The sequence below is a fragment of the Akebia trifoliata genome, chromosome 3, assembly GCF_017979445.1.
Source record: "Akebia trifoliata isolate Shusen 1 chromosome 3, ASM1797944v1, whole genome shotgun sequence".
NCBI lineage: Eukaryota > Viridiplantae > Streptophyta > Magnoliopsida > Ranunculales > Lardizabalaceae > Akebia > Akebia trifoliata.
In genome coordinates this window covers 42,563,120-42,572,914 of record NC_141377.1, presented here as the reverse complement: position 1 = coordinate 42,572,914, position 9,795 = coordinate 42,563,120, and the positions used below count along the sequence as shown (strand labels likewise).

The window sequence follows — 9,795 nt, the reverse complement described above, 5'->3', positions numbered from 1 at the left end:
TGGAGATGAGAATATTTGAAGATGTTTTTATATTTTCTTTCAAGGATATTTTAGGAACAAAAATATGGTGCCCATCCAGCTTCAAAATATCAGTAGAACCCTTTCTTTTAGATTACCCATGGTGTCTCCAAAGAAGTATCTCAAATATTAACAAAAATAAAAAATAAAAAATTGGAATCTGAAATAAAGCCAAAATATCAAGTGTCATACTATGAGGATGGTTCCTCATAATTTTTAAGGTGGCCTGATCGCTTCAAAGTTGGACTCGTATTTTAGGTAGTAAAAAATATTCAACTATGCATTTAATGCATGTTAACGGGGCACATATAACAGAACCCATATTATTAAAAGGGTCTTGTCTAGGTGTGCATTAAAGTAAAATAAATACCCTTGAGAATAAGCATCTAGAGGTATTTTAGTAAAAACATAATTATTTAGGGTATTTTTGGAATAAAATGTAATTAATGCACTTTAACATATGTCCGGCCCTTATTAAAATTGTCTTTTTCTTTCTCATTGAATTAAATCACTGCAAACAAGTTTAACTCAATACTCATCCCCCTATCTAGTAATATCATATATTTCATTTACGTAAGGATCAAGTCATTGACTTTTAATGCTTTCTATAATAGGATGTAGAGATACTTGGGGCCTGTTTGGATACCAGGAGCAGAACTACTCTTCCAAAGAACAGGAGCTGAAGTACTCTATGGAGGAGCTGGAAAAGTAATTATGTGCAGAAATGGCGTTTGGCAATCAACTCTATGAAGTACTGGCAAAAGTACTTTTGTGCTGGAAGTTTGTTTGGGAACCATACTGACTTCTCATGACTTCTAGAAAAAAGACTAGAATACCCTTATATTATACCAGTTACTGTTTTTTATCTTTTAGTGTCATAATATGCCTTCAAACTATATTGTTTTTGACATTTTAACTATAAATATTAATATAATATAATATAATAAATATTAATATAATATAATATAATAATATAATATAATATAATAAATATTAATATAATATAATATAATAATATAATATAATATGTTTAAATCCATTATACTTAAAATTTTAAAAAAATTTGACTGACTGTTTTTGACATAATATGATATAATATTAAAAAAAAAATTGACAGACTGTCTTTTAGTGTCATAAGATGCCTTCAAACTATACTGTTTTTTACATTTTAACTATAAATATTAATATAATATAATATAATAAATATTAATATAATATAATATAATATTTTAAATATTAAATATTAATATAATGTGTTTAAATCCATTATACTCAAAATTAAAAAAAAAATTGACAGACTGTCTTTTAGTGTCATAATATGCCTTCAAACTATATTGTTTTTGACATTTTAACTATAAATATTAATATAATATAATATAATATAATATATATAATATAATAAATATTAATATAATGTGTTTAACTATAAATATTAATATAATATAATATAATAAATATTAATATAATATAATATAATATAATATTTTAAATATTAAATATTAATATAATGTGTTTAAATCCATTATACTCAAAATTAAAAAAAAAAAAAAAATTAATATTAATAAATGTTTCTTTTGTTTGATTTAAGGGCAAATGAATTAGAAATATTTTCATAGAAAATTAATAAAGTTAGGGGTATTTTGGTAAAACGAACCGTTAGATTTTGACTCCCCGCAAGAAGAGTTTTGAGAAATAGGTTTTCTTGACTTCTTCATAAAGAGTAATTTCTTGTTCTTGCGCGGAGTAACTCTTCGAAAGAGTAGTTCATACAAACGCATCCAAACGACTTCTAACTCCCCGCAAGAGTCAGAAGTAGCCAAGGAGTCCTATCCAAACGCCTACTTGGCATCCTTGATAGAAGTACTTATACTTGTATGGAAGTGAGATAGTTTTTTTTATGAGAACTAAAACATATTCTTTAAAGTACTTATAAATACCAAGGATTTCTCACGGTAGAAATGAGCACAACCGTAATAATTCAATAATAATCGAAAAAGTTGTATGTGTAGTTAATTGTCTTGTTACACGTAAAATTGTTGGAAAGTTCAAGATTTTATTTCACTGATCAATTAGTACTCTTAATGGACTTATACTAAGTAAAGGTTCAAATCGAAAGATACCTTTACTTATGTATAGCATTTTTATTATACTTCAAATTTTCTTGAATTTTTTCATTGATTTTCATTCATGTGAGAGATTTTTAAGTTATATGTAACTCATATACAATGTGAATGAAAATAAGTAATTTTTGGGATTTGTCTAGTGACATATTTCTGGACAAAAGATGATAAATACCAAAAATATCCAATTGTTAGTATTTTAATTGGCTCTTTATTAGAGAGGCATTTCTAATCCGTTGGTACATTTTTTATTGTGCAAATTAAGGAGACTGTGTCTCGGACGTTTATTTTCCTCTTTAAAGAAGTACTCAAGTTTTTCTTTTGAGTCATGTTGGGGTGACACAAAGGTGACAAAAACTTGTGATGTCATGCACATTACTGGACATGCTTTTCCGTGAGATACGAGTAAAAATCATTTACGGTTATGTGCGCGCCACCACATCATTTCTGTCACCTTTGCGTCTCTGTTTGTGTCATTCCAGCATTTTCCTTCTTCTATATAAAACATATAAGCCCTAAATCTCTATTCATCCAAAAAGAAAAAAAAAAAAAAAAACTTAGCAAACTCTTCTTCTCTCACCAAGCCTCTATTCTTCTCCGATTTTTTATGATTTTAATTTGGATTAGAAATATCATTCTGAGGTCCCAAGGGTCTTCTATTCTAGTGCTAAAATAGAAGTCCAGATTGTTGAATCCTAAAGGGGTGATCGCAGAGAACCATTCAACATTATCTCTTAGAGAAGTGGGGTTATAAACACCTTGAGGACCACGAGTCTAACCTGTTTCTTGATCAACTAATAGTTGCAACATATATGCATTATTTTTTCTTTGAATTTTTCAAGGTATTACTTATTCGAGGAACTCGATTTTGTTGAGAAGAAGAACAAGGTACTTTAGAAACTTATAAATCTATTTTATTATTCTTGTTTATTTCTGAAATTGGAATTTTGGGCAGTAACCTACAACATGCAGGTGCTTTTCAAATCCTTAGAAAGACCTCAAATATTTGTTATCAAATGCAATCCATTTGACACTCTCAACCCTCCAAGTTATTTATCATTCAATGGGAAAGCACGATTAGCAAGTACCCTGTTTCAAACGATAATCCAATCACTGATTATGTACCCCTAAGCAATCCAAATATTGTTTAGAATTTAATTTGTGATCTACATGAAAAGTGACATCATTATTAACCTCTAGCCAAAATAAAACCCTTGATTTTTTCCCCAAAATCCATCATTTAACATATCTATACAAAATTTGTCTTATATGAGTTAAATTTTTTGGATTGGAGATATATTTTTTGTAAGGAATATCTCTACGATGAGTAGTAGATCATCATCACAAAAAATGAGCCTATTCTGAAATTTCTAACCCCTTCAAAATTTATTTATAAATTAATGATAAAAATAAACGGTCCACAATTCTTTAACTTGTAAACCACTTTTGATGGAATTAGAAGTTTCATAATATGCTAATTTTTTGTGCGGATGTTGTCCTCACAAAAAATTGGCTTATTTTGAAATTTTAACTCCATCATTTTTTTTAATACAAATTATTAATAGAAAAAATCGACGGTCCATAATTCTTCAACTTGTAAATCACTTTTGATGGGGTTAGAAGTTTCAGAATAAGCTTATTTTTGTGAGGATGATCTCCTTGCCATAAAAATCTTCATCATAAAAAATTAGTCAAGATTCGAAACTTTTAACCTATATAAGACAAATTTTGGCTCTGTAACGCTTGTTGCCGAATATATATATATATATTGAATTTTTATGTCTTAGAAAATGAAAATGATCGATGAGAAATATGAATATGTTGTTTTGTACTAAAGAAAAATAAAGACGAAACAAAGAACATATATATGTGTGCATTGATAAAATATATATGTAGAGGTAGTTCTAAGTTTACTTCTATCAACTCAATTTGTAGCTTTAATGGTTATTCCTTACTCCTCTAGTTACTCGGTAGCATCGATGTGGTACTTGCTAAGAATCCTCTGATGCTCAAGTTAGATGGAGATCAAGATCATGTAATTGGAAAGTAAATCTTCCAAAAAGCCCACTTTTCATTCAATTTTCTTCCCTTTATTGGATGCTCCCCCTTCCAACCCCTTCAATGGTGGGATTATATAATGAAAAATCCCTATAAAAATGGAAACAAATTTTATTTGTATAGAATGTGATTTATTGACTCAATCAACTTCTCTTAGATTTTCAAATGCACCTTTTGCCCTACCAAGGCGATGGATGGGCTCAATTCCTTGTACTGGTACTTATTTTGTTTTGATTTGCCCTAATATCAAGGTAGAGTAGATAGTTAATTCTGTTTTGACCTACAAGCAAGCAGAACAGAGCTCACGTTCAGTCCTACTTAGTCTTAGCTGAGTTAAATATCCTTTTGGGTACCACTAGCCTAGGTGAAACTTCTGTTTATTCTACCCTTACTTTCACTCGAATTTAAACACATATAGGGTCCATATTAAGAATTACTTTTATCCTCTACAATATATGTATAAAGTAAAAGTGAATGATTATCCCCACTCTATACACCCTTATGGATTTCATTGATTTGGGCATTAATGAAGGAGGCGACTTTTCATCATATAGCTCTACCAAGGTGGGAGCCAAACAATAATGGACCGGCACCCACCCTAAAGATTGTACCACATATCTTCCATCGGTGACAATGGAACATGTTTGACAATACTACAACCTTTATGCACATAAATAAAGAAATTATTGAAAAAATGATAATTAAAATTAATACTAAGTAAATAAAGTGGATAAGAGTTTGTAGATTGTTATTTGACGGAGATGCATCGATTAAATTAAAGAAAATTTCATAAGAACAAGAAAATTAATCCTATTTTAATAAATATTTGATTTGAAAAAGAAAAATTAGAAATTAACATATTCGGAAGCATTTATGAAAAATTATTCATCAAATACATAACAATAATTTCACTAGTGGTGTGCACACGTGCCACTTCAACTAAGTAGAATGCACGTGATACACCAAGTTTCATTGCTATATTTGGTACTACAACCACAATAATTCCATTCCCTGATCCAAGAAAACAGAAAGAAAGCGTCATCACGTTAATGTGGTACTACAATCAAATATTTAACTGACATTTGTACGATAACTTAGACTTTAGGGGTAACCTATTGAGTAGAGCTTGACTTTAGTAGTAGTGGTCACTGCTCAGTAAGATAAAGGATTCAACGGACACAGTGCCTCTAAATAGGCCCCACGTCTTTATATCATTTCATATACAGTAAAATGAGGACCGAGAGAAGGAAAAAAAAAAAAAATGTAAATTAAATGGAGATGAACGAGAATCACGGTGGTATTTTTGTTTATTTTCGGTTATTTAAATATGAGAAATTCACAGCCTAGACGCCACTCTTGTATTTTTATTAAAGAAAAACTTCTTTAGACTTTGAGAAGCTCATGTAACCTTGCTTAATCAAATGTATCATTTATAAATAAATAAATAATTTATAATACCATCTATTTTTTAAGAGAGACTCTATTGCTGCATTAACTTTTGCTAATGCCACTATAATGCATGTGTAACTCACAAAGAATTAACAAATATCTTAGAATGACGTTAGCAAAAGTTAGTATGATAATAGAAACTAAATGCCTATTTTATTATTAATGTGGGTCTAGTAATTTATAATCATGACATCTAAACTTCAACATATATATATATATATAATCATGACCTCCTAATATTATCAGATCATGTTTTTGGATATGCCACAATGTGAACTCACATACCTTTAATAAGATTTAAAATCCTACTAAGTTAGTCTTAACTCTTTGACATAACAATCCAGCTTGAGGATTTTCAGACGGATGACACGGACCTTGATTTGTACTAATAGATTAATAAAATTATTTAAACACTCTCATTTATAAAGGGGTTAGGTAAAGTTGAGAAATGATGAATTAAGATGAAGTGAAAAGTTTGAAGGTAAGAGGTTTTATTTTAAAAAGAAAAATCAAGTTTTTTTTTTTTTGGTTTGTTTGTTTGTTTGTTAATGATTGAAGATGAAGGCATTTAAGATAATCTTTATTAGCCTATAAGAAAAGACTGAGGTCAAGATGGGCATGTTTAGACTGTCGATAGATGGGTTCAGGCCGGGCTTGGTTGAGCCCTACAGGTACGGGCTTTACTGAGAGCAACCCTACACCCGAACGTGCCTAAGAAGATTAAGCCCTAGTCTAGCCCTAACGAGCTCGGACTTGATGCGGGCTAAGTTCGAGCCTAATAAAATGACTAGAATTTAATGAAAACAAAAAATGTATTTTTCAAACAATTTTTTTTTTTTTTTTTTGAAGATTATTCAATCAAATTCAAAATAAGATTTTATAACCTGTCATTATCATAGTTGACGTTGAAATGCAATTATACTATATATTCTTCTTTTATTAAAAAAAAAAAAAATTCATCTAATTAAAAATATTTTTAAAAGATATAATTGAGGGCTGAGCATTATTAAGCCCTAGCCCAACTTGGCTTTGACGGGGTTGAATAAGAAAATTATTGTGCCCGGCCCTACCCTTGCCGGCTCAATATGAAGGCCGTGAACCTTGCCAGCTGGCTCAATTGATACCCGTGGGCATGTTAGCAGTTTGAAAGGATTTACTAAAACGTGGTAGTAGGGTGGGTATTTATATATCAGTTTTGTCTCATCTATAGGTGGATGAGATGAGAAACAGAGTAAGCTTAGCTTTCTTTCTCTTTCCTCATCTGTTGGGTTTGGAGCGACTACAAGTATCGAGATGAGCATGGAAACGTACGACTCAGATGTGGAGTCTAGTAATCAGATGAAAGAATATAATTCTGACACCCTTTAATATCAAAGTTCTTTTTTGGATAGCCAACTCATCACTCAATAATAAACTTTCTCCAATATGGGAATTTGTGGTCCAGACTCTAGAACGTGAATGGGATCATTTACAGATTCAGCTACCCGCATCCTGTTTTTATTTTTTATTTTTCAGGTGTTGAGCACATTTTGCTTCTTGATTACACTAGGGCATAAATTGGGTCAGATCTAAGTATAGTCATATTTAGATCCAGACAAAAAGTTAGGATCTGGATCAGATTTGGGTCATATTAATTAAGACCATATACAAATCCATTGGATTGGGTTAGGTTTAATTGCATACTTATTAGAAACATCCTTAGATTCAATCGAGTCCAGTAATGTCGGATCAAGATACATTAAACCATATTCAACCCATTTTTTTTTACTTGGATCTACTCCAAGGATCCAAACCCATTAAATTTGATGTTTGGATCAATAGGATTATGGGTCAACTTTGCCCATTTTATGTCCTACTTCTCGCTTTCACCATGGACAAAAAGCACAGTCTGAAGGAGTAGTCCTGATCCATGTCAACTTGAAAGTCCTACGAGAAGCTAATCACCATCGGAACTTAAGTTTGCTTTTATATTTGAACCAGTTTTTCTATTTTAAAATTCTCATTATACCCTTACAATCTATTGAAATCCTCACAAGATGCACACCGAACGAATTTAACCTTAACATTTTATATATGTTTTAAACATAGTCCAACCTTTTAAGCTTGTTTAGCTTCTAACTTTTGTTTTTCAATGATCATTGATTAGTGATTAGTCTCTTGTATTAATGTTTTTGAAATTAAAAGATATGATCATTTGTCAATAAATGTTGGGTCTATTTTGGCAATTGGTCATTGATTAATATGGATGAGTCTTTGGTATCCTTTTGAAATAAAATACATAATCATTGATCACATTATTTTTTATCTGTTTTACCAAATTTGTTTTGATCATTTGAATGTACAATAATTATGCTTTATTTTTTAAGTAGAAATATTTGATCATTAGTATCATAGTGAAGATTGCTTAATTTATATTGGAAGATGCAACATGAATAAGCAATCCATTGATGCTTATATCATGATATAAGCAGTCTGTTGCCGCCAAATTCAATTTCCTAAAATTCGTTGGTTGGCCATGGGCTGACGAATTTTACGGTCAAATTCTCTATTTTTCACATAGTGTCATAGAGGATTAATTCATTAAAGCATCTAGACCCCACATGTGTTCAGATATTAAACTAGTGGGAGGCCAGAAACAATTGATTTCCTCCCAAATGATACCTAAGGCACCCAACTCATCTAAAGGGGAGGGCTCGAAAGTCAGTTCTACCCAGCATATAAGCCAAGCATGGTAGACTTCTAAGTAAACTCTGAATCAACACAGATCCCATATTTTCAGAGAAGATCCCAAGAATCAAGGGAGTTGATAACGGAGTCTAGAATGTCTCAATTGTTATAGAAAAGCAAGAAACCACATACCATGCATTTTCCACAATCCATCAGTGAATGGAGAATTTTCCTGCCACCAGTCTCATTCTACCTTACTTTTTCATTTGCGAATGCCATCAGCCCTGCTTATCGGTTGAAAAAAAAATAGTGATAAAAAGGTCAGTACATTTTATTTTGTGGGGCAAATAAGATTAGTGGTCAGTAATTAGTAGTTGAAGATGGATTTTGAAAATTAAGTCATCGTGTCAAAACTCAGAGAGGTTAACCAACTTTACCAAGCTGGCACTTTTGATAAAAAGGTAGGACATATTAAACCTGCTTGGTACACCCGAAAACACCGCAAACTCATCGTCAAGCACTTGAAAACCGCAAATTTTTGTAAAGTTCATATATGACGTTTTGTAGGTGTACCAAGCATCTCCCACCTTTCTTTTGGTTGAAAATACGAGGTTTATTTAGCTAACATATATATGACCCAAGGTGGTGTGTGGGTGTGGGCGTGGGCGTGGGCGTGGTGGGGAGGAGATGGATGAGGTTGGATGAGAATGGTGTGAGGTGGTGGTGAGGTAGCCTCTTAAGGCAACAGAAGAAGAAAATAGTGAACATAGTTCTAATAATGCCGTAAGGGACTGCCTCACTACCATCCCACACTCACAATCACAAAAACATTGCAAACAACTCTTACTCATCTTCCTTTGAAATTCTTTCTTGTGAGATGGCCAATTTATATTTGCTTTCAGTGTGGTAGTTGATTGATCCAAATTCCAATTGGGAGGCATCTTCCTTTGAAAGGCCACCTGCCCAATCTCTAATTATATCTCAATAGAATATGTCATCCTTATCGCACCAATGTGTCTTTCCTCAACCACGTTTCTAATTGTTGAAGATGATACCGCCTTTTCTGACCATAAAAAAAATTCCTTCGGCCCAAATCAGTGGAGGTCCTATTCATCTCATCTTTGGATTCCTGTTTTAGTACGAAGTCATCTTTATCTTTATGTTTAAGAATGGAAAGCACACGGGGCTGCCCACTAACCTAAGATGCGGGCCAATTTCTATGTCACTCTTAACTATAAATGACATTTACCAACTTAGCTTTGCTTCGACTTAACGCTATCATTCCCTCACCCACATGTGTCACGAGATAATATACTGAACTGTGCACTTAACTTAATTTCCTTAAGAGTCGTGCTGGAGTAACATTGAAATTGACATCGTTTGAGACATTGTTGTGCACAGAACCAAAGATGCTTCTCACCTGTATCTAGTTGACAAGCATCTATGGTTCTATAGACACATCCAAGTCGGCAAATTCCCAAAC

At 31.9% G+C, this 9,795-nt stretch overlaps 1 long non-coding RNA gene across 1 annotated transcript; it reads right to left on the bottom strand.

Moving 5' to 3' along the window:
- Window positions 1-5,000: 5,000 nt before the first annotated feature.
- On the bottom strand, window positions 5,001-9,515 carry LOC147407109 (uncharacterized). The gene is made up of 2 exons (XR_015176705.1): window positions 8,505-9,515; window positions 5,001-5,207 (listed from the first exon to the last, which is right to left on the bottom strand). It is a non-coding gene; the product is annotated as an uncharacterized LOC147407109 (long non-coding RNA).
- Between the last annotated feature and the right edge of the window lie 280 nt (window positions 9,516-9,795).